Source organism: Camelus dromedarius, chromosome 12 (genome assembly GCF_036321535.1).
Source record: "Camelus dromedarius isolate mCamDro1 chromosome 12, mCamDro1.pat, whole genome shotgun sequence".
NCBI classification, from domain to species: Eukaryota; Metazoa; Chordata; class Mammalia; order Artiodactyla; family Camelidae; genus Camelus; species Camelus dromedarius.
The window spans coordinates 65,287,014-65,312,366 of record NC_087447.1 but is presented as its reverse complement, the minus strand read 5'-3'; the positions used below and the strand labels follow the sequence as shown (position 1 = coordinate 65,312,366).

The 25,353-nt window shown below is 41.9% G+C and overlaps 1 protein-coding gene and 1 long non-coding RNA gene across 3 annotated transcripts in view; one reads left to right on the top strand and one right to left on the bottom strand.

The window, feature by feature from the left end:
* The window catches only part of MAML2 (mastermind like transcriptional coactivator 2), a 341,641-nt gene that overhangs the window by 126,586 nt on the left and 189,702 nt on the right, over positions 1–25,353 (top strand). The gene's annotated exons all lie outside the window — the stretch shown is intronic.
* Positions 8,730–9,509, bottom strand: LOC135322603 (uncharacterized). The gene is made up of 2 exons (XR_010383257.1): positions 9,373–9,509; positions 8,730–9,244 (listed from the first exon to the last, which is right to left on the bottom strand). It is a non-coding gene; the product is annotated as an uncharacterized LOC135322603 (long non-coding RNA).

Sequence of the window (25,353 nt, the reverse complement as noted above, 5' to 3'; positions counted from 1 at the left end):
TTTCTCCACTTAAGATGAAATCTTCTGTTGAGGGCTTACTTGGAAAACCTGAACAAAACACTTGAAGGATCAAAAACAAATTGCAACTTCGTTTTCTTTTAGGGATCAAGACCTCCATGTCGGGCTGTTTTCTCTCTCAGCCAGAAACTGGGGACTCTTTCAAAAGGAGTAACAAAAAGAAACGGATGGAAGGAGGGAGGCAGATCTTTGACCCCTGGAGGGAAAGGAAGGACCAGGGTTCTGATGGCGAGGGGACCTCCAGCCATCAGCCTGTACATTAGGAGAAGAGTTGAATGCGGCCCCTCGGAAGTGGGGGCATTTGGGCTGCGGCAAGAGTGATCATCCAGCTTGCCAAGGACATTCAGCCTGTGAGCCACAGTGTGCGCCCTGGGCTGTCATCTAAGAAACAGAAATCATAGCCCTGCGCTCTTTACCACGTCTTCACCACCCTGGTGCTTGGACACATAGTGTAGATCAATTAAAATTGGTGACATTGAGTTAAATTTAGCTCAAGCTTCTTGAAAGCAGTGACCACATCTTATTTATACTTGCACGCCAAATGCAGTGCTTGAAATGTACTAGACGCTAGACACTAAATATATGCTTAAAGATGAACCCATCGTGGAATCCCTAGGCGCTCTCGAACAGTCTTGTAGAAGTGATTACATGGAAGGGACCGGTAGATCTGTCTTAGGAAAGTACTATGAATAATTGTTATTAACAAAACAATAAATGGCAACAATTAGGTCACTACAGTAATTGCTCAAAGGACAGTCCACAGATGGGAGCATTCAATTACGTGGCAACCATATGGTTATGCATTTTACCATGTTGACATCATGCTGTAAAATTCACACATTAGAAAGGAAATTAGATTAAAAGGAAATCACTCCAGGAAAGTACAGGCTACCACAAATAGTAGAGTGAAAAACACACTCCCCAAGCTTACTGCTTAGTAACAGATTTTAGGGATTTGAGCTTCTGATTCTTAAGAACTTCACTGATACCAGTTTTGAGACGCCCTCCAATCAAGGTAAGAAGAATGAAGGATAAAAAGAAATGAAATGCAGTAGAACAGCGGTGAGAGGGGGAAGTCACTGATTTAATTTAGGTGCAACTAACATTACCTCAAAAGCACGTAAAGCCTCCAAGGCCTGTCATGGTAGGGAGCCCGGAGTCCTGGGTCCTTGCTCACTCGCTCTCTCCCTCTCTCTCTCTCTGTGCTACTAAATAGATTAAGCAGATTTCCTCACCTGTAACAGGAAGGCACTGAACTACTTCTGGTATGAATTTTGGTTTGAAAAAAACTGAAAACGCATTTAGGGTTTTGCAAAGACCTCTTAAATGCATACTGCTTTGATCTTTCTAAACATATAGATAGAATTATAGGCCCATAATTCAGTGACCTGTTCATTAACCTGAGTATAATTAAGTTAATATTACAGGTAAGGCTGTGTCAGCAATTTCTTAATAATGTCTCTTTCCCAGGGAGAGCGCCCCTGCTACCTCCTTTGTCTTTGCAACACTTTCTCCTGTTTCTGTTACAGAGTCAGCCTGCAGCAATGTCTTTGACTTAGTCTGCCTGTATGTCTGTCATCCATGTTGGACTCTTGAGTTCTTTGAGGGCAAACACCATGACTTACACATCTTTTAGAGACCTTGCATACTACATGGCTTAGCACATAGTAGGGGCTCAGTAAATACCAAAGGACTATTAAATAAATTAGTTGGGCAATAGCATATTTAGTGCTAAGTGTCAGATACCTTCTCTTTGCTCCTCTGGATTCATGTCCACCCTTTTTCACTCTGCTCTGGCCAGACAGTTCTTGCTCCTTTCAAGGTAGCCTACTGTACAGAACTTTCTCCTGCTTGGCTCCAGAAACTTCTTCCTCTTCCAGTTCGTGGGTCTAGGGATGGTGACAGTGTCTCTGCTGTTAGCCCTGGTTCTAGCCCTTGAGGTTCCCCTCTACCGTACCTACTCCTGGGTGGTTAATCCCTGACCCGCAAGTTATCCTGATTGCAGTATACCACCTGTCTACTGTCAGGACTGTCACTAATATAGTAGGTAAGAAAGGAAAATGACTTCCATTTAAAATGGGTTTCTGCACTCATATTATTGAGAATGACCACACTGAATTTTTTGATAAATATTTCCACAGATAGATCCTTGTGTAGGCTAAGTATTTTTAAGCACAGCTCACCCTCACTGATTCACTCATCCCCCAAGTATGATGTTACAGATTCATTTCACTGTCTACACCACAAATGCATTTTGTGTTTGAGTTAGTAATTACTCGTGTTTACATCTGGTCATTGGTATTTAAATGTATTTCTGCTTGTCTTGTGACTTCTTGCATTGGAGAGGACCTCAAGAGAAAGCGTGCTAGCTTTTTCTTTTTTATGATGCTTCACAGACAGCAGTTCTAGGGGTGACAAATATCTGAAAAAAAAATCCAGATGTTTATGATGATGAATTCAGCCTAATAAGTGTAGAACCGCATCTGACAAGAAACATGTTGCACATTTTTTTTAGGGCCAATTTGATTGGACTTCTTCCATTCTTTTCAGAGTCAACAATTCTTAAGGAAGTATATAACCATTCAATTAGTATATTCGTGGCAAAATAACTTGCAGAATCATTCAAATGTCCATCCTCTAGAGCATATTAAACATGTCAGTTCAGGCAATGCTTCATATATGCCAAGCCTTTATCACTGATGTGTTAGCACCATGAAGCTAGAGATTTCTTCTGTTTTGTATCCTGCCAAACTCCCAGTGCCTGAAACAGAGACTGACATTTAGTCATTGTTCAGTAAATATTTGTTAATGAAATGAATGTATTGGAATTTGGTTATACTATTATTGTCTTCTGTGTTTTTGCAGTTGCCAAATTGTCATTCATAAATGATCAAAAAGACAGTTTTGGTTCATTTTCTCAACAGATATTTGTTGCATTCTTACTCTGTTCTGTTGAACACTCTATTCCTTTGAACTGAGTGTTTCCTTTAGGAGCTCACGTTCTACAGCTGAAAAGTATCCTCTTGAACACAACACAGTCATCAGTAGCTCCCAGTCAGTGGCTTTTCTTCTACATCAAAATACTTTTGCTCAAAGAAAGCCTGTACCTCCACTCTCTCCAACCTCTGATTTTTGCCAGCTTTGCAGAAATATACTGAAGCAATTAGCATTTTCCTAAAGAGTCCCTGAGTCTGTTCTGGGATTCTGTGGCTGGTGACCATGTTGTGCCTTTTCATGTGGACTTGATTACTCCAATAAAACTGCTGGAGGGCAGTTTTTTTTTTTTCTTTCCATGATTTTTTTCTACCTCATCCACAACGGATGAAAACGGAATCCTCCTCCTTGTCTGTGATTCACATGAGGTTTGCAGGTGTCATGGTTCCATTAGAGACCTTCCCAAGTCCTTTACTGGGTTTTTAATATGACTCTAGTTGATCTATACAGGCTTTTAAATTCATAGGCATTTTGATTTATTCACAAATGCTTTTTACTTGTTTGACTATAAATGTGAGTCGATGTGAATCATTCTTCTGGAGTAGTCCTAGTGGTCTCAGAATTTGGAACACATTGAATAAAACTGAAAGTAATTGACCTCTAGAGGGTGTAGATTTTGCGAGGGAATTGTACATGGCAAGACACTGTCGTAAGTGGAAATTGCACGTTCCCTTTAGGGAATTAAGTAGCCTCCTTCTTCCTCTCCCCTTCTTCCTTCCTCTTCCCTCTCCTCCCTCCTACTCTTTTTCCTCATTTTTCTTGAGGATCCCAAGTCCATTTCCCCTTGTAAAGATTCACATTTATGTGGTGGAGAGAAATGCTTTATAGATCCATCAAGTAGACCCAAATAATTATTGTAAGAAGTCATGTACAACTGTTTAAATAGATATCATCCTGAAGAATCTGTCCATGAACATACAGCTGACCCTTGAACAACATGAGGGTTAATCCGCACATAACTCACGTCGGCCCTCCATATCCGTGGTCCCTCCACATCCCGGGATTCAGCCAACCTTGCACCGTGTAGTACCGTAGTACTTACTATTGAAAAATATCTGTGTGCAAGTGGGCCCGTGCAGTTCAAACCCACATCTTTCAGGGGTCAACTGTAATTCTCCACGATGTATTTTCAGATTTCATACCATCAGTGAACGAGGCCTTTATTTTCTTTTTTATTAACAGAAAGGAAAGACAAGAAAGATCAGTCCTTTTGTTTCAAAAGAGGTCTAAGTCATGGGTAGTCTTATGAAATATTGCTTCCAAATCATCAAAGCAAAGAAGTTCAGAAGTAAAACTTACCATCTTGGTTGCTTTTGTGATGTGAAATTGTCTCTCCTGTTTTTCGCACCCCCCACGGTCACCTCCTTGGTCCTGATATGTGAGCGAGGGGTGGTACATGGCCCTTGAGTGCTTTAGACTCTGGTGCTTTCTCTCTTGAAGTGGCCATTTTCAGTCAGATTCTTAATGCTGTTTCAATATTGCTCCACCCCTTCCTCACCGCCTTGCACGACTGCAGATGTTAACATGTCAGAGTCCAGAAGTTTCTGAGATGTCCACAGAAATAAACAGCAGCTTGAGGCACAGCCATGGCCCAAAGGAAATAACCCATTGCAGGAGTGTGGCTGCGAGGAACATACGAATTCAGGACATCTTTCTCTGATGAACTTTGTCAGGCTCTTAGTTTTCCAAATGTGGGAACTTTCGTGCTTGTTTTCCTCTTAGGCACAGGATGATTCCCAAGAGAGATTCCATTCATTCCTCATAGAGAAGCTGAAGAAACAGAATGCAGCTGAGCTAGTAGCTCGTTAGGAGAATTGTGTTTACTCTGAGATCTGATTCAGGAATGGACTCAGTATCTCAACAAGTCCAGGCTCGAACTTCTCCGTATCGCATCTGGGGCATGTACAGAGCTCAGGCCCAGATCCTCCTGATGGGGGCATGTTCCAGTCACCTAGAGCACTAAGCAGACAAATAAGCATATGCATGGAGACTGACGGTGGGCCAAGTCATTAATTAGGGCCATGCTTACATTTTTGTTACTAATCTTTCATCTGTTTTAATGGCTTATCTTCTAATCGGTGATGATAACGTAACTGAATTCCTCAGATACATATGAAGAACTTTTATTTCTCAATTTACCCAAGTTGATTCCTGGCCACCCTTCCCCTCCTCAACCCTCAAGAGAGAGTTTCAGTAATGTTCTCTTTAGGCTACAAAGTGATTATCTTCTGGAAGGAGCTAGAAGCTGAACACTGCTTAATGAAATGGTTTGTCTTCCTTTTGGCATCAGTCCAAATTGATGAAACATACAGGGACTTTTGTGTTCATTATTTTATTCATCTTTTGTAGAAAATGTGGTGACTTCTGGTTGACTTTGGCTTCCTGCCAATTAATGTGACCACCGTTTTCCTGTGATGCATATTCACATGAGTCAACAGAAATCTTTTTGACTAAGCAGAGTTAGCTTTAGTAAGATGATATGCATCAGGGTATTGGATGTGGGGGAACTAGAATAACAGGGGGGCAGTGAGACCTCAGACAGAAGCACTGACAAATAGCTTCCCAAAACAATGGAGTCACCACAGCCCCACCCCCTCCCGTCTCCCCAGAACAAGTTCTAAGTGATGGACGAAGAAGTGCTCAGTTTTGTCATCCCGTGCTCATAGACTCACAGCCCCAGAAGAATCTGGCACCCGGACCTTAGAAAGAGTCCAGCCTCTTTGAGGAACGAGGCCCCAGCCCAATGCCTCATGGCTCTTTTGGTTCATCTTTGGAGCCAAGCCTTCCTGTAAAGATCCCTGGTGGTTTTTAACATATTTCTCTCTCTTATAAAAGAAGTCCCGAGGTATGGGCCAGTGTCAGGGGCCCACATAGCGCCTCGCTGCTATCCCAGCCTCAGCGTGTGGCCTCCATGTGGGGGACAAGATGGCGGCTCGAGGCTCAGTCAGGATGGAGCAGGAGGTGGCAGCAGCCGCAGGGACTGCCCCTGTCTCTGAGGACTCTTCGCAGAAGTCACACACAGTACTTCCATGTAAGTCTTAGTCACGTGGTCCCCTCTAGTTGCAGGAGTGGCGGGAAAATGTCACCTTTATCTGTAGTAGTTATGTGGTCAGCTGAAAATCGGGTGGTATGACTAAAGCAGAAAGAAAGGATGGACATTGGTCTTCTCCCTTCTGGAACTTTTCTATGGCTCTGCAGAAAACTCGTGACTTTTCACGGGAAGTGAAAGGCCTTCTCTACTCTAGTCTTGTTCACAGCACACCTGGGAGGATACGCTTTCCAGTTCTAGGAGCCACACGGCCAAAGAAAAATACATGAACAAATAAATTCAGAGGTAAACTCCCAGGATAGTGTGAGGACTGGACCCTCCATCTACTTCAGTGTTGATGAAACAAATTGAATGGACTGTGTCAGAGGAGGAACAGGGGAGAGAACTGATGATGTTTCACCAAGAATCTACTCCTTTCGCAGAAAAAAAGAAAAAGAAAAAGAAAAAAAAACAACACAGGGGGAAGAAATAATCCCTGACTTAGAACATTTGAAAAGTTTTCAGTGTGTTCCCGGTGGGTAGAATTAGATCGTGCCCCAAATCAGTGAGTCTGACTTGAAGCGCTGTGTGAAGGAGCATTTTCTGGTCCTCAGAGGAGTCCTGAGGTTGATGGAGCTGCGCCTGGGGAGAGGGAACTTACTGTGGTCAGAGGATTTGAAGCAGTGGCTGAAGGGTCCATGGGTTGCCTTCTGACGCGTCTTCCTGGCTCTAGTCTGACCAGTCCCTCCAGTCTGTTCTCCACATTGCCATTGGTGACTTTTTTTTCTAATTGAAGTGTAGTTGATTTACAATGTTGTGTGAGTTAGCAAAGTGATTCAGTTATATATATATATATATACATACATACACACACACACACAAACACACAAATATATTCTTTTTCAGATTCTTTTCCATAAGTTATTACCTTATAGGAACTATATTGAATGTAGTTCCCTGTGCTATACAGTATGTCCCTGTTGTTTTATCTATTTTATGCACAATAGTGTGTACGTATTAATCCCAAACTCCTAATTTACCCGTCCACCCCTTTCCCCTTTGGTAACCATAGTTTGTTTTCTACGTCTGTGAGTCTATTTCTGGGTTGTAAATAAGTTCATTTGGATCCTTTTTTTAGATTCTGCATATAAGTGACATCATATGATATTTGTCTTTCTCTGTCTGACTTACTTCACTTCATATGATCATCTCTAGGTCCATCCATGTCGCTGCAAACGGCCATTGATGATCTTCTAAATGCCAAGTAGATCAGATAACTTTCCAGCTCAGTCCCTCTCAGTGGCTTCCCATGGCTTTCTGCTGCCCAGTTCCTCCTGACCTGGTCTTGGCTTACTCACTCTGAGTCTCCAAACAGAACTTCCACTTCCTCCAATGTGTCAAATTTCTCTCCCTTCTGGAACTTTGCCCATGCTGCCCCCTCTTCCAGAGCACTCCCCTCCATCCTCACCCTCACACTTCACCTGGCTAACTCCTACACATCGGAATCATCACTTCCTCTCTGAAATCTCCACTCCCGCCCCCTCAGAAGGGGGTTTCCCAAAACCTCAGCCACCTCTTCGAGCACAGCACTTCCTTCAGTTACTGCAGTTGCTTATTCCATGATGGGTCTTTCCAGCTAGACTTCTAGCTCCCTCTAAGAAGAGTATGGGATCCTCAGACTTTGCGCACTGCCCAGTCATAGTAAGTAAGCGACTGAAAATCACACGGAACATTATAGAAGATATTCAAGCATCAGCTGAGGGGAAATCCAGCTTAAGGGTGAGGAAGCAGCAGTGGAGGTAGGAGTGATAAGGAATGGACCACAAATGAAAAGATTATCTTTTGCCCCAGCCCCCCTTACATTCTTTCTGGAGTGGTGGGATCGAGGCATGTGAAAGAATTACTTCTCTTGGGTTCTTGGATTGCCTCCCAGCCCCCAGAGCGTCAGAGCAACTGTTCCAGTGGAATTTGAAATACTAGCTATGTTAATGGAGGTCAGAATTACCCAGACTGGATTTACAGCTCCAAAAGTTGACCCAGATTTATTTTCTGTTATTCAAAATTAGTTATGTTGAAGGAGGAGCAAGGGGCTTCTCGGTATACAGACTATTGTTAACGTGTCCCTGGACTTAAATCTTGTTTGGCTTTTATCTGTCCTGGAGGATGTGACTGTGGCTCTCGGTGAGTGGGACCACACTTCGGGTCCTGACCACACCAGCAGTGGAATTTGCATATGGGCAGCTCTGGCCTCCCAGACCTTAGTGACCTGGGCTGGCCACCCGTCTCTGTCTTTTCCTGGAGTGATTTTTTTTTTAGGCTCTGAATAAACTCCTGCCTTTCAATACCTTTTGTCAGTTGCTTCTTCTTTTTTTCAAAAATTTTCTTATTTTAAAAATTTATTTATGTATTTATTCTACAATGTCATATTTTAAAAATTGAAGCATAGTTGACGTACAATAGTATATGTTACAGGTAACAATATAGTGATTCACATTTTCACTTTTGCTTCTTAATGCTTAATATGCCACGTTTAAAGATGAGGTCTCAAAATCAAGGACTGCAAGAATGAATTCACGTAGAGATGTACTGGGTCCTTTGGTGATGTACTGGGCCAGTGGGCTACGGAAAGTATGGGTGGGGAGTGAAAAAAAATGAGGGGAGGCCAAGAATTCTTAGTAGGCTGAGCAGGTAGTGGACAAACTGCATTTAATTTATAATTTTGTTTAGCCTTATTTACCCCAGACATAACAGACAGGAGTCATTTCTTGTTTGGGGCTGACGGGGTTGAAGAGGAGTAATTCAGACCCAGGATTGGCCCTCCTTCCTGCTTCCAGCGTGGAGACAGGGCATCCTCTGTTATCCGCTGGAACTGCTGTGGCATTCTCCACGTGGCATTGCCCTTACATGGGCGGGACGTACAGTCCAACCTCTGTGTTACCACCGGCGACCTCTGTGGTCAGTCCCTGTCTGCTCTTTAGTTCCCAGATCTCCTTTTCTTGGTACACACAGACCATCAGAAAGTAGATGAATAGGCCAACAGATAGCATTTCCCCAAGAGGAGGGGCTTTATGCTTATACAGCCCAGAACAGTGGTCACCTTCAAAAAGACTCTTCACCTCTAGTCCCGTTCTGATGCTGATTGGAGATAACTTTTCCTGGAATGAAAATCACCCAGCCGGCATGAACTATTTATTTTCTTGATTGCTGCAAGAGAGCACACGAACAACAATCTTATTGTCTCCTCCATCTTTGTTTTTAAAGGCACGCAGCTGCTAATAATGTCGTGTGTACAAAGCGTTAATTAACCATAGGCCCTTTTTATTTATACTTACCCTTGAAAACTTTAATTGTTAATTGCTTTGGTAAAATGCTCAGTTTGTTCCTCTTTCTGTAGACTTGCGTGCAGTGAAATTAAACATTTTAAAACGTGTAGATGATCAGAGAGGTTTAAGTCTCTTGACATATACAGTGACAGTGTTTCAGTTCTATAAACAAAACCCACTGGTACAATTAATCATTAACCTACTTGTAGGGATTAAGGGAGAGAGCGAATGTTAACTCTTTGGTGACTTGCTGTAAATCAGCAAGAGAAGAAAGGTGTTAGAGCAGGTCATTATTTTTGTCTCAAAGTTGACAGCAGTTTGATACTCAGAGTATAATTTTATAATAAGCTTCTAATACCCCATTTTCAGCTATACAGCTTGGCACTGGCCTTTTTAGTGAGTTGTCTGGAATTGTTGTCCACACTGTGTCATCCATCTTCCTGGTTACTTGTGCAAGTTTCCTCTCAGTTCTATTGGATTCTTGCCTCTTTCTTGCTCTACTTCCTGCCCATGTGTTTGGTGGCAGAGATTAGTCATTATTATTATTATTATTATTATTATTATTATTATTATTATTATTATTATTATTATTTTTAATTTTTTTTTTTGATGAAGCAGACACCCAGAAGGCACAGACAGTTCATATTTCGTTTTCTGAATTTGTGAGCTGATGGAAGAATCGTGTTGCTCTTTCTCTGTACTTTACCACTGGAGGACCTGGAGAACTCCCCCATCCCCTGGTCCTTCCTGTCGGCTCATCTTCAGAGCTTACCCTCTTTGAGTGCTCTTGGGAAAATATCTTTACCCCTGCCCTGGAGCTCCCCAGCCCTACTAAGTGGTGAATTGAGGTGTTTCTGTCAACATAAGTAAAATCTAAGCAAGCTCTGTGGACTATTCTGGAGATTTAAATATACTAATCATATTTTTTCTCAGGAATGCACCAACCTTTCATGGGTCTTTGTAGAGAGAGAGAGTCTGTGTGTGTGTGTATTTATATTTGTATATATATATATTTTAATTTGAATGCATGGGTGATTAATAGCATGACTTGTGGTTCTATTAGAGGTCAGATCAGTAGGGGAAAAAAAAATCTACAGGTGAGGGAGAACACGAGGTAGAAAGATTTTTATATAGCTTGGATACCCACACCATTCAGAATGTTTGGCTCTTCTAATTTTATTTTCCCCACAGAGAAAGAATTGAGAAAAAAAAATTCAGTGTCTGAGTATTTTTCATCTCTTGTTTCCCAAGCAAGCCGATGTATCAGAGAATTCTATCTGTTCTTGTTAGGAATTTTGAAGCATTTTAATTCAAAATATAAACCCCACCTATTTGACAGTGTTCCTTTAAATGTCAGAGGAGCTGCAGAAGTGGAGGGGCAGGGAGGGATCGCGAACTGAACATCTCTTGGAAGGATTTTAATGCATTCCCTTCGGTGTCTTTTCTTCCTGAGAAGAAAGGGAGGGAAAGGAGCCAATGGACTCAGCCCTATAGCAACATTTTTCCCCAAGGAATTTTCTATTTAGTTCTTGTGCCTTTGGCTAATAAAGAAGAGAGACACATTTAGCTCTTTTGAACAAAAGAAAGCAACATTTCAAAATGTGGTTCTTTTACTCGCAGATTTTCTAGATTTTATCTCATCCAGCTCTAGGCTGTAAACTAAAGAGGACAAATCCTTTAATGCAAGAAATTTCTTCTCTCCTTGCCGTAAACTGCTTTCAATTGAGGTGGCTTGTTTTTCCGCTCAAAGTGAAACAGAGGAAATTATCTAGTGGATTCAAACAGAAGAGAGAGCCACACTCCATGGTTTGAGTACCCGGCTACTCCCTTTACCAAATAATCTGGAGCAATTCCTTAAACTGTCACCTTACTTTGATTCTTCAGATACAAGCTTCAGCTACATATACACATTACTACCATTTCCAACCCTGGGACTGAATGGACCCGTTAATAAAAAAAAAATAACTAAACTGTTCTAGTTAATTCATACCTCCTACCCCCTACCCTACCCCAACTTCCACACTACCACCCTGGCATCCCGTTCAGTTGACCATTTGTTTGCATGAACTCACTGGGACTGACCACCCGGTGTCTATTACAGAGGCTGGATCTTTCTTTTATTTCTGTGACTATCGGTTTTTGTTTCTTATTTTGAGGCCGGTTCTAGACAGGTTACCCTTTGATGGATAGAGACCCGTGCTTTGTCTCCTTCGGTTCCATTTAGACGAAGAGTAGGGGTGTAAGAAGCATACCCGGGTCCAGATAACAGGAGGTTTGGGTCTTCCCCCCTTTGGGGACTGTCAGCTCTGCAGACACAGCCACAGCGTGAATCAGAAAGGAGCGACAAAAAAGGAGGAAAAGACCACATGGTGGAATTTGTAGCAGCTTTTGTTATGACTTAAAATGCAGGTCAAAGTAGCAGATGCAGATACCTAAAATGGGGAGATGGCTTGGTTGAAAGTCTCATGTATGTTCCTTCCATTTTATAAGAAAAAGAATAAAGACCAATGAAAGACAAAGATCTTGTTCTTCAAAGAGAAATTTACATTTTGTTACAAAGGAGAGTGCTTCATTTGAAATTGGTAAATACATTGCTGCTTTGCGTATGTTCCAGAAAATACAATTGGTCTCTTTAAACTTCAAAGGATCAGCTGTTGTATTCCTATTTCTTCTTATTACTGGAGCTAAAGATGTGGTGTAAATAGGATAACTCACAAACCCCTATCAGCATGCCTTTAACATGGTGTTCTGTCAAGTGAACGTTGCAGTCTGGCTAAAGTGATAGTGTCTTTCTAGCTGGCGAAAAGCAGTGCCACATAATTCCATTCCCCCAACACCATGTTCTCATCAGTGGAAGATGGCAAGCACTAGAGAATGAGCCAAATGGTTCCTGAACCACTTACCTGAGTTTTAGTGATGGACCTAAGATGTGATTCCTGGGGTTCACAGTACTGTGAATTATCCTAAGGCACATGCTCCACCAGAATTTTTATTTTAAAATAATTCATTTGTGGTGCACACAAGGGCAGCAAGCCGGCTAAATTTCCATGATTCATGGTCACTAGGCAATGTCTGGTTGCAGCTGATCATTCATACTAGCATATGTCCCAAGTGTAGGTCATCCTGCATGCATAACCTGACTGCCCTTAAGAAAACTAAAAGATAGTCTTACTCTGCATCCAGATAATTCAAAGGCTGTGAGTCAGCGTCTAGAAGGGGTCAGTCGAAGGGATGCTAGCTTAGAGACAAAATTCTTCCTAATCTTTTGAAAATAGTTATCTTTAAACAGTTTAGCTGTGCTAGCATGACTCAGGGAGGAAGACGAGGGATGTAATTATAAAATCACAAAAAACCTCGTCATAGATTTAACCTCCATTTTTCTTAAAATTAAGGTTCTCACAATTAGAAGCATCTGTAGAGGTCTTTGAACCTTAAGCATACCTGTGTCAGGGAGATATTAAATCCTGATTTAATATGATTTCCCTCTTCCTTGGATCCAGTTTAGAAAGAGATCTGTTACAGTGACACTCCTTGTTATGAAGGACTACAGAGGGGGACTTTAAGGACCTTGTCTTGGAGGTCTGGTGAGTTTTGCATATAACTTTTCTCAAATGTGAGAGCAAATCCCATCCTTCAGAGAAACTGTGGTTCCTGACTGCCCATCTTTTAGTGTCTCAGGCTCCCAGCCCTGTTCCTGGACTAGCCTTGACCCTTGGCTTTGCAGAAACCTCAGCCTCACTTAATTTCTAAGCCTCTACTCTACTCTGTTGGACTCTGCTTCCTCATGAGCTCAGCAACTGCAGAGGTCCAAACTTCACACTGTTATCTGGATTTGTGTGACTTAAGTGTCACCCAGTTGGATATCAAGCCAGAACATCCCCATCTGTGGTCTTCCAGCTGGGCTGACAGACCTCTAACAATGTCACTGACAGACCTCATATGCCCTGAGGCAGTCCATTTCCTCTGAGTTTGGCTTCTTACAACTCCATGGATTGGTCCTAGATAAGAACTTGGGTCTACACCCAATTAGTTGAACCTTTCACATGCTAGAACTTCACCCAATTAAAGATAACTCTTATACCTCCCCTAAGGTACATCTTCTACTGCTTAAATATCTTCAGTCCCTTTCATCTTTCTTATATCATGGTAGTTCAGGTTCTCTGTCCATCTACCCTGGCATGTTGTCAATGGGTATCAGTTCGGCTATCTCCCATCTAAAAGGGATACTGAAAACTGAACAGTATACTCCTAGTGGGGTCCAATAAGAGCCGAGTAGAGGAGAACTAACCCTATATATGCAAACTCAGATAAGATTAGTTGTCTTGGCAGTCACATTATATGATTGATCAGTGTCAACTAAAACTCTCTGTATCCCATTGTCTATTCCAGAATAGGCCCTCAGCAAAATTTTGATTACATGAATTAAATTAAATCCTTTTTACACATTTGCCCCTGCTAGATTGCTTCTCTCCAATCCTGTAAGTCATTTTGTACAATTGATATTTTATATCCAAGTACAGGGACTTAACGTTTATCCCATGAGACATCATCTTTTTAGAGCTGGTTCCTGGTTCTAACTTGTTGAGATCTTCTTGCTCTGGATTCTGTACTCAAAATGCTTTTTTTCTTTCTACTGCTCTTGGCTCCATCTCTGTAATAAATTGACTAAGCATGTTTTTTATAAATTTAACCAAGTCATCGACATAAATTATTAAATAAAACAGGGAAGAAGTCAGTGTTCTATGAGGTGCCATAGAGGCCTTATGGGTTGTCATTCTTCCATGAATCAGCTCTTTATGTGGATGTTTAGCTCATTACAAATCCCTCTAAAAGAAGTGGCCAATAGGATCATAGATTCTATGGCCAAGCAGAAATGGATTTCAAAATCCAGCCCTTCCCCTCACTAGTGGTGTGGCCTTGAACTAGTTCATTTCAGTTTCTCATCAACAGACTGCTTATCTATAATAATACTTCCTTCCTAGATTTTTGAGGGTAGATTAAATGAGGTAGTGCCTATCAATTATGGACCAGTGCCTGACACATGTTTGTCACCCATCAGTATCTCCCCAGCCCCCTCCCTCACATAGATTGTCTACATCTTGTATACAAGGAGGTCACAGACTCTAGTCTCATCACTGAAAGTAAAAATTAAGTTACCTATTAAAATAGCTTCATCTATGTGACTTTTTATTTCTTCTAAACAATTTTTTTCAGTATGAAGTCATTTCCTTAAAAAGAGAGGTAAAAAAATAAGAATTAAGATTTTTTGTTTTCTTTATGTCATCTAGTAACATGGACAGTTAACCTCGGCCATATACATTCCTAGTATGCTTTGGCTCTGAACTTTAGAAGAAAAATTCTTTTAGTCATATTTAATATTTTATAAGGATAATAGATTAAGCCAACTGAATAAAAATATAAATATCCTGGTTCCATCTTTTAAAGCTATTTCCTCTTGTGATGTATTCTTTTCTGAATGAAGATTTTACTTCCTACAAGTGTTTCTGGATAATTCAACAAAGACACCTGTAATCATCTCTACAATAAACAAGGTAGCAAGTCGGTGTGGAGTTCTAATAGTTTACACTGCGCGTCTGCACGATGGATGTGATGAAACATGACATGAATTAGTAAATTTAGTAGATTTTCAATTACCTGAAATTAGTCATAGCGGTAGGAGACTGCTTTTCTTTCTGGTCTACCCCCCAACAGTGTTGAAGCCTGTTTCAGAGATTTCAAATGGAGAATTTTAAAAGTCCATTTTGAATGAATTATACAAGCTTATGCTTCCCTAAGAGTAACTCTGGGTAACCAAAAACACTAGGATAAAATATAAAATTTACCAGGTAGTAAATTAATTAAAGGATGAATCTTGTCCTATGCAAAATGTCCGCTTATTTTTCTGCTTTTAAATCTATTTCAGTAAGAAGTCTCGATTAGGCCCTATTGGCTTTAATTGTATGATGGAAAATCCATTTATATGCATTACCAAACTCTCATCAAATCGAACCTCAGGGCACCAATAGGGAAATCACCTCTTCTGTTAAACTAGGTATGTCAAGAACATAAGGGGTGTAGAGGTGGTCGTTTCCGTGAGTGGAACCAGATATAGAAAAAAATCCAGTCCCCAGCACTGAACTGGAATCTTCTCTTGGCTAATGTGATGTGACTGAATTCAAGGAATGTTAGTTCAGTTAAAAGAGGAATGGTTTCTCTTTGGGCTCTTGAAATCTTTTGCTTATTTGTTTGTAGGATTTTTTTTTTTTTCACATGAACGAACACGCAGCCCTTTTGATGCGGCTCTGATGAGCCCTGCAGAATGCTGCCTCAGAACTTTTTCCTGTGACACTTCCTTTCAGCGATGTTTCACATGTGCTTTTTTTCCTTCTGCCCACACTCCGTGTTCACCACCAAATTTCCATTGTCAGCCCCTCCCACACACGATTTCACTCGCTCATAGACGCCGCGAGTCTTCGAGCAGCTCAGGGCACCACTCACATTTTCACTACACGTCGTGGAGAAAAAAATGACTTCGTCAAAAACGGCTCAGAGTTCATGGAAAGGACATGATATTTTCGGGGGCATTTCCTTCGGTCAGGGCTCCTCATTCCTGTTCCTTGCACTTGCTATGATAAGAATATCTGCTCTCTCTTTGCTGGTGGGGACCCCCTCCCCCAAAGCCATTTTCTCTGTTGACTGGTTTCCCATCAGAAGTTCTTAATTATGAGTCAATAAAGTAATATTCTTCAGTCACACCCCCCAGGGAAGGGAAGGATTGCCTAAATAGCTAGATGATTCAGAAAAAGATGTGGTGGGGGTGGGGGAGATCTGTTGGCTTTTTGTTTTCTATTGAAGCAAAAGCAGATTTGTAAAGCTGAATTAGGAAGGTGATCAGAACAGCTTAAGTCAGACTCTCGTATCTGTGTGTGTAAGCTCCCAACTCGGGGAAAGCTTGAGAAAAAGAAAACTAAGGTTTCAGACATATGCTTGTTTCTAAGGACAAACTTGGCAACTTCCTCATTGCTTTCACTAAACCTAAGCGTTCTCATACAAGTGAGGTCTGTGTTCCCCACTTTCCAGCAAAGAGTCAGTAGCAGGGTGCTATTCGTGATGACTCTGGTTACTAAGGCCTCCTTGCCAAGTCAGAAACATCAGAGGGACAACTCCATTTAACCAGAGGCCAAGGATACCTCGGCCACAAGAGCGCCAGGCCAGATGCCAGCCCAGTTCATCAGTATGCACAATGCGGGAGTCAGGAGCAAAACCTCTTCTGGAGTGCTGGACCGGTGTGAAAAGTAACAGAGCAGAGGAGAACAGTAGTAAGTGGCCCTTTCCCGGACATGACTCTGCTGTTCTAAACTTCCTAGTCACTTGGGACAAATGATCCTAGAAGTTCAAGCATTTACTTCCAAGGCAGCCAGGGGATAGTATCAGCTGTGATTTCTCAAGTGAAGCTCAGTTAATACCCTCATTCCTTCATTTATTGACTCCATCCATTTAAAATGCAGCTATTCTAGGGCACCTATTGAGTGTCAAGGAAATTCCAAATACACTTCTCTTGGCATAGAGTTAAAGTTCTGAAAAAGACAGGAGCCCAGAATCTATACTTGAGCAATAACCTCATTATGCTATATTGCTGTGTAATTTCCTCTAGCGTGCAGGTATCTGATGCCGCTTACTAAGGTAAGAAAGTACATCGTGCCATCTACCAGAAGGGAGGAATTTGGGAGTCTGCTACATTGAGGCTTCTCAAACTGTAACGTGCACATGAATCCCGAATCTGGTTGAAATGCAGATTCTGATCCAGTAGGTCTGGGGCGGAGTGTGAGAGTCTGCTTTTCCAGCCAGTTCCCGAGCAATGCCGGGAGCCTGCACTTTGATCTAGACCCCAAACCAGTAGCAGTGATGGAATGAGCAGGGTTGAGGAATTGGTGTGAACATTCCTCTGGTCATGGGTAATTTCCTTGACAGCAGCGGAAGACCCAGGGCTCAGCCCCCATGGACACGGCTGAGCCTCACTGAAAGGCAGCCCCTTCTTCCGCTGGCACCTGTGCAAACATGTTGGAAACAGGCTATAAAAAGAGAGAAACCTGTGGCCGGACACCTGGTCAGCCCACAGCTGTTTGACCAAGAGAAAGCACCCTGGTTTCAACACTTCACTGCTCCTTTTCTAGAAGGCTGAGTCCTCCCAGGGCCCCTTTATTTCCGAAAACCACGTGTTAACAGGTGTCCCCAAGGCAGGTGGACCACAGAGTGGAGCGTCGCAGACTTGACCTGAGCTTTGTCACTGCAGTGAGGAGCTCCCCGAGGAGAGAGGCTCAGCCTCTGTGGACCACTCCTCACTCCTACACCAAAGAGATTTTTTTTTTAATTTTAAAATTTTATTTTTTGTTTCCTTTTTCTTAATTTTTTTCCTTTGTTTCTTCTTTCTTTTCTCTTCTGTTTTCTTACTGGAGGAATGTAATTTTAGATTGATGATTGATTGATTGATTAAACAAAGGTACTGGGAATTGAACCCAGGACCTTGTGTGTGTTAGGCATGCACTCTACCACCGAGCTATACGCTCACCCAAAGAGATATTTTAAATCAGTGCACTCTAAGTCTTTCTTGAGTGGATTTGGGTGCCAGTTGGACCAATAAAATAGAGTGGACTCTGTGTCTCCACATCTTCCCACGACAGTTGTACTGGAGGCAGGGGGAAAGTCCCAAAGCCCTTCCAAAGGATTTTGTGCCAAAGAGCAAATCCTGGAAACACTTTTTTTTAATGTTTAAAAATCCTAGAAATGTTGGACAAATAGAAAAGTATTGATTATCTTCAGAGTCCCTTGTACTCCATTTGGAATTCAAGTTTTAACACAGGCACTGAATTATAAAGTGTTGACATCTTCTCCTTTACCACTGTTTTTGCATTTTTTTTCTAGCGTTGCTCCTGGGGGATTGTTGGCCCTGGAAGCACAGTCGTCCAGGCTCTCCCTGCTTTGCAGAGTGCAGATGCAAACTTTTGACCTCCACGTATTCCAGGTAGCTTTTCCACAGTCTGTCCAAAAAGCATACTTACAGATTTATTTCTGAATCCCACTCGCAGCTTTAGCAAAATCCTGGGTATGGTGATTTCAGTTAAGATAAAATAACAGTGAAAAGTCCAACAGGGCTTTATGAAAAGCATGCTTAATAGGTTAGAGAAGTAGTGAAAAATAATAGCATAAACAATGCAAAATTAGGGGAGGGGTATGTAGAACTTTGTAATTTCTGTGCAGTTTTACTGTAAACCTAAAATTGCTCTAGAAATAAAGTCTGTTAGTTAAAAAAAAGGCAAAGCTCACGACCTTGGAAGATATAAGTAGATATGCTAAATATAAAAGTCCTAGAAACGATGTTGAAGAAGAAAGGGCTTCTGGAAAATTTCCTTTTGCTGCACCATAATTGACTGGTATGATGAAAAAAAAATCTGTTCCTTTGGTAGAAGGTAAGGAGATCCCTCACCCCATTCCTTCTCCAGCAAGAGAAACCATCCCGGAATGGGCTTAGAGCAAGATCCAGGTTTCAATCTCACGTCTGCCCTCCAGCTAGCTATGCGGCTTGGGGCAAGCTACTTAACAGCTTTGACCGTAACTTTTCTATTTAAGATAGTTCTCAAGACAGGCGCATAATGGGGTTCTTATGAGGATTAAATGAAATATTGTAAGTGAAACCAACGAGCCATAGTCTGTGCTTAGCAAATGTTAGTTGAAGTTAATTAGCTTTTAGTAGCAATGCCCTGCTTTTGTGGTTCAATCCTACAAAGAGGTATATGGTGTCAGTTAGATGGAAAGTCCCTTAGTGGGGAAGGAAACCTGGGGAGGGAAGAAACCTGCTTGCATGCAGGTAAGCACCCAGCCACCTGCCTAACACACTCCAGGCCCCCAGTAGATATTTGTGGAGTGGAAAACGCTCTGGACTAGAAGTACCCACGATGATTAATTTCACCCTCAGAAGCATTGCTTTGATGCTTACAGAACATCACACTTTCCAGAGTGTATTTATATCTATTTAATAAAATAAACAAACCAAAACTTGGGAGGAAGGTAGGACAGATGTTAGAGTCTATTTTGTAGAAGTGGAAACTGAGGTTCAGAGAGTCACACACCAAAAATGTAGTAGAAGGGCAGAATTAGAACTTCCGGTTTAGTCTTCCAATTTATGATCAATTTTTCTACTACGTCTGTTGAAAGTTAGCAAGTCTCTTTTCCATGTACCTACTAGGGAAAGGAAAAAAAAAGAAAAAGACATTCTAAACACTAAGGAGAGCATAGATCAGTCCTAGCCTGGATCTGGGAAATTTACAATATAAGGGAAGATTTGCTGAATTAGCTCGTAGTTACTTGTGATGCTGTATGAAAAAAAGAGATGGCTGGGGACAAATGGAGAAAAGAATTGATCAGAGACCATACATTTCATAAAAGTATCCTTTTCCAAATAGTGTTACTGTTTCTTTTCAGTTTGTGATTTGATGGTCACTGATGGCCGTCAGCACGCATTGGCCAGTGCATAGGCCACTGCAGGTAAGTTTCAGCTTTAATGATAGTTATCTATAAGTGTCATGTCTGTCTCGACACTTGGCCAAAAGCTGTATTTTTTGCATCTTAAGCTTATTTTCAAATGGTATACTGTAAAGGCTTGATGGGACAAGGGTGGGGAGAAGGTGGCAGGACAAAGAGAGAAGAAAGTTAAAAAAAAAAAAAAAAGGCTTTCCTGGTAATGGAAGGTTTTCTGTTTATTTCCATATGTGCACAAAATGTGCTAGCTGATGTTTGTATAGGTCTAGCAGAAAAGTAGAATTTTTATGTTTTTGTAACATGTAAGTCTGTGTAAACATCATCTTAATCGGGAGAGTGGCCAACTCCCAAATATCTCCTAATAGAGGGAACACAGACAGGGTAAGACGAGGTGGTAGCTAAGGGGCTTCTGCCTTATCAGGACCCCAGTGTTCAACCACTAGACTTGTGGTTTTTCTGGGGGCGCATCTGCCTTTTTCTTAGGCAAAATTTTAGCACAGACAGTGGAAACATCATTTACTGTAACTGTATCATAAATTACCTCAAAACTTGGTGGCTTAAAGCAATGGCATGTATTTTACCCTGGCACCTGTAATTTTGGTGGGGCTCAGGCAGGGGATGGCTACCTTTGGCTTCAGCTGGAGAGGCCTGCAGGCTGGAGGGCCGGAGTGGTCTGTAGGCTCCCTCATGCACACGGTTGGTGGTTGATGCTGGCTGTTGGAGCTGTCAGCCAAAACACCTACATGAGGCCGCTTGCTGTGACCTAGGCTCCCTCACAACATGGTGGCTAGGTTTCCGGCATGAGCACCCCGAAAGAGAGAGCCAAGTTGGTGCTGTGTCTTCTTTGCAACTCAGCCATGGGAGGCACGGAGCACCTATTCCCCTCCACTGTGTTGGCCGGACCAGTCATAGGCTCAGATCTTGATATGTAGGCAGGGCACATAGACCGCACCTCTCGGGGGGAGGAGTGTCAAAATCACGTCATCAGAAGAACCCATGAAGGGGAGGTCTTGCTGCAGCCTTTTAGAAAAATACAATATGTCACATCCTCTGGAAGTTTTTCTTTTCCGTCTTGTATAGCACTTCTTCCCACACCAGATCTTCTTCCAAAACCTTTTTAGGCACTTCTGCATTCTCTACCCTTCCCTTACGGGGTATTATCCCCAAAACCTCATTCCTCAAAGTCATAGATTCTTAGCTCCGGACTGGACCTTGGAGATATTGTAAATGTCTGCAGTCACAGGAACCACCTTTCTCTACTTTCTTATACTGACGGATGGTCTTATCTGAAGCCCCTGATGCTGGAAAGCAATTCTAGTATCTCATTTAGCTATGGACGGCCACCTGCCCCAAGGTGGCTATTCTCTCTGAGGAAACTGACAAGTTGGCAGTGAGAGGAGAATGGGAAAGACACTAAAGATGTCCTTGGAGACACCTTGAGGCATAGAAGAGAGAGAAATGGAAAGAAAACCAGCATCTCAGTTCCTGATGGCTTCCCAGGATTCCTTCTACGCTACATAGATTAAGATGGGCTGGGGTGGGGGAGATAGCTTTTGGGATTTTATTTTTATTTTACAGCCAAAATAGCCTGAAATATCATCCAACCTCTAGAGTCCTGGAACAGGAATGTGACTTGTCCAGAGTCACAAGCTGGCTAATGAGGGAGCCTGCGTTTGACTCCTAGACATCAAATTCTGTTCCTCATGTTAGATTCCTGCCTGTACTTAGGCGTGGGTGGAAAGAAGCAGAAACCTTGAGATTATTAAGAGTTTGGGGAAGGGGGTTAAAGAAATCAGGAAGGAGATTGGAGAGTAAAGAACTAAAGAGGGAAGGCTGGGGACCCTGAGGACAGAGTCTCTCTTTGATATTGTGACTTGATCCTGGACATCTGGATAGTTTCGCCATTCTCTGGCTTCTGTGACATCTATTCAGATCCTTCCCTTAGGACAAGTGATCTCTCTCTCTCTTAGGACTGAAGGATCTGTCTAGTTATAACGAGCCCAAGTGAACCGGACTTTTCATTTGCAAGGTGTTTAGAAGGTAAGGTCGTTGTCACAACAGCCAGCGCTGTGTTGCTGGGCAGATATGTAACATCAGGCAGAATAATACAAACTTGACAGACAGTCCCACAGACCTAAGCACCCAGGAACAAAAGCAGAACAAACCCTTTCTCACGATGCTGTCTGTCTAATCAAATTCAGGCATGCGTTCAGCCTGCAGCACTACAAGGATGACCATTTCATTGGGCAGTGGTGATTAAAATTGGATTTTTTTTTTTTTGCAGAAGAGGGTCAAAATTAGAATTCCACAGAGCATTATCTTCTTCCCACAATGGCCATGTCATTTTTATTAGCGATTGTGTTGCCTAGAAATCCTCCTGATCCTTTTGTTCTTCCCCGCATCTAATCCATGTTCAAGTTAGCAGCAAAACCGGGTACCAGACAGACCCAGAGAAGCACCAGAGACAATTAACACCTACCGCCTGGAACACTGGTGACGATGAATAAGATACTGTGCCTCAGCTGCGTATGTTTTTATTTTGACCACAATCAAGCTTGATTGCAGCTGGCTTTTGTGACATCCTCTGATTCCTTGTGGTGTTGCTACTTTTAGGAGATTGGCTACCCAGCTCCATTTTTCACCTCACAGGGCATCACTTCTGCAGCCATCTCCTGATCTATGCCAGGGATTAACTGATGTTTCTCTGTGGCTGGTGAAGCAGCAACATTGAGGCCATCCCTAGAGGCTGGCGGGGGGAGAATTGAGCTCATCAGATCAGACTCATTTGTACCATCCCAGACTCCGCCTCCCTATCACACTCAGGGTGATTGTGGAGAGGTGGCTGGCAGCCCTCACGCAGTCAGATGCTGGGCGCCTGCTCTCTCCCCGCGGACATGGAAAACAAGCCACTGATGTGTAACCAAGTCCTCATCGTGGCCTCTGGCCTCGGTTTACCACAGAATCGGGGCCCACGTCTTTAATCCTTCCCTATAAAGCTGTCTGAGAGAGGTACAGCCCCATGGATGTCTTTCATTATTTTTTAAATCATTTTTACTGTGTTTTCCCACAGTTTTTGTAAATGTTGCTGTCTCAGCCTGACCGTGTCAGCAAAAAAAAAAAAAAAAAAAAAGAAGGAAAAATAAAAAAGATTTCCATAAAGGAATGCTATTTTAATAGTTGACTATATATATATTTTTTTTAAGTTAGAGAATATAAAATTGTAGATCTCATCAGGATTTAAATTGTATCGCAGATGCAGGGTCTCATTTAAACACACACACACACGCACAGCCAAGATCTCAGGATATTCAACCTTTATACCACTGTGTATTCCAGCATGAAAAAATGAATGATTTCCAAGCTATATTTTCTCTCATAGATGTCCCTTTCTCCCTCACCCCACGTTCTGTCTTTCATGGATATTCTTTTGATTAAATGTAGGCTTGGAGTTGCTAATAATTTTAGGGTAAATGTTTAGATCAGAGACAAAGGTATTTGAAAACAATAGAAGCAGACTCAGTCCCCTTGCCGCTTCCCTGAGAAGGAAGGTGTATTTCTAGGTGTATATTTTTTATGGCCCAGAAAGGCTCAGCCCCAAGTAAAGACCCATCCCCGACAGCAGTGTCAGATTTTTAGCATTAAACGTTGACATACCTTGTAATTTTGGCAGTGGCCTGTCATTTGGATAGTTGTCTGCAAATGCTTCTCATGTTATTTTGGATAAAGAACTGTCTCATTACCATGTAAGTCATGAAAAGAATTGAAGTCACATATCACCTGCCTGCCTTCCTCGCTCCCTGTGTCACCCCTGTCCTGTTGTGATGCAGTGCAGTTCCCAGGGGACTCTAATGCCCCTGAAAATTGACAGTCCCATTCTATTATAACATATTTTTCCCATTTAATAACATGGTGTAGGTAATGATTCATAATCCTCAAAGGGCCTCCTGCCAGTGACAATTGAACTCAAGAAACTGAGTACACGGTGCCGTGAGGCAGTGACTACACTTTTATGGTTCAATTAAGAGTTACAGCAACACTGTATCTGGAGAGACTTTGGTCAAGCAGCATTTGCCTGATGTATTTCCATGTCGGTTTTACGTATGTAACTCTGGCTTCCTCAGGCCACTGTGGCCTGAAATAGGACCATAAAGGGTGTATTTGTTCCCCATGAGACAATCAGTCCTATAAAGGCAGGAGTATTTTTTCCTTTTTACCTCTGTATTTTTAGCACCTAGAATAGTGCTTGGCATCTGGTGTGCTCAGTCATAATCTCCCCTACCTGGTGGCATGTCAGTCAGGAAAACAGTCTTTGGTTTTGAGCTCCCATCCATCAGTATCACTTCATCCAAACTCTCCAAGACCCCTTGAAACTCTGGAAGGATTAAAGGGACTGGCTATATTCATCTGGCCCTTCAGTAGCAGAACTACTTCCTTCCCACTACCTGATGGCTTTAATGAGGAGCCAGTGATGCCCCTCCCTCAATCATCATAATACAGCTCCATGACAATGAGGTGACCTCACTTTTTCAGTCTTCTCATAGACCCCTCATAGGACCAGAGATGGACCTGAGACTTTTAGAGTGTCAAGACTTTGTGACCCTGTTTTACAATAGCCAAGACATGGAAGCAACCTAAGTGTCCATAGACAGATGACAGGATAAAGTTGTGATATATTTATACAATGGAATACTACTCAGCCATTAAAAATAATGATATAATACCATTGCAGCAACATGGATGGACCGAGAGATTATCATACTAAGTGAAGTAAGCCAGAAAAAGACACATACTGTATGATATCCCTTATATGTAGAATCTAAAAAAATTACACAAATGAACTTATTTACAAAACAGAATCAGACTCACAGACATAGAAAACAACCTTATAGTTACCAAGGGGGAAAGGAAGGGGAGGGATAAATTGGGAGTTTGGGATTTGCAGATGCACACTACTATATATAAAACAGATAAACAACAAAGCCCTATAGCACAGGGAACTATATTCAGTATCTTGTAGTAACCTATAATGAAAAAGAATATGAAAAAGAATGTATATATGTGTATCACTGAATCACTATGCTGTACACCAGAGACTAACACAACATTGTAAATCAACTATATTTCAATTAAAAAAAAAAAACAACTTTGTGCCCCATCCAAAAGAATTCTTTTCCACTGACCATGAGCAGCACCCCAGACTAGATCCTGGACACCTTACCTCTTTCCTACCTCAAGATGAGCCCCCTGCCTTATTCCCTAAGACACTAATTTTTGCTCAGTCTCTTTGTTAAGATTTAATATAATAACGTATGTAAATCACCTAATATAGTATCTAGCATAAGGTCAGCATTCAGTAATTGATAGCTTATTCATTTTTACCATGAGTTAAACTTTCAAATGCATCTTTCCAGAACTATGAATTACAACAAATATTAAGTTCCTAATATCATAGGG